Genomic DNA, 278 nt, shown 5'->3' on the forward strand with positions numbered 1-278 from the left:
AGGTACTTGCAACGCTGGGAGGAAACAGGGACAGTGTCTCATCTGGAGGAGAAAGTCACGCTGCCTTCGCTAGGTTTAAATTTTAACTACTCGCTAGGCTGGCGCAAGCTCCCAGCGCAGGCTGGTGTCAGCACGCGGCAGGATCTCAGTCCGTGTAACGCAAACTGATGGGGACGGGTTCAAACCGACCAAATGGAAACCCCACAAGAAGCCGCGGTGGGTTTTTGCGGCACGGTCTGTGCCAAGAGCTCAGTCGTGGCGGGGTCGGGCGGGGGCTC

Source organism: Charadrius vociferus, unplaced genomic scaffold, assembly GCF_000708025.1.
Source record: "Charadrius vociferus isolate BGI_N301 unplaced genomic scaffold, ASM70802v2 scaffold2513, whole genome shotgun sequence".
NCBI classification, from domain to species: Eukaryota; Metazoa; Chordata; class Aves; order Charadriiformes; family Charadriidae; genus Charadrius; species Charadrius vociferus.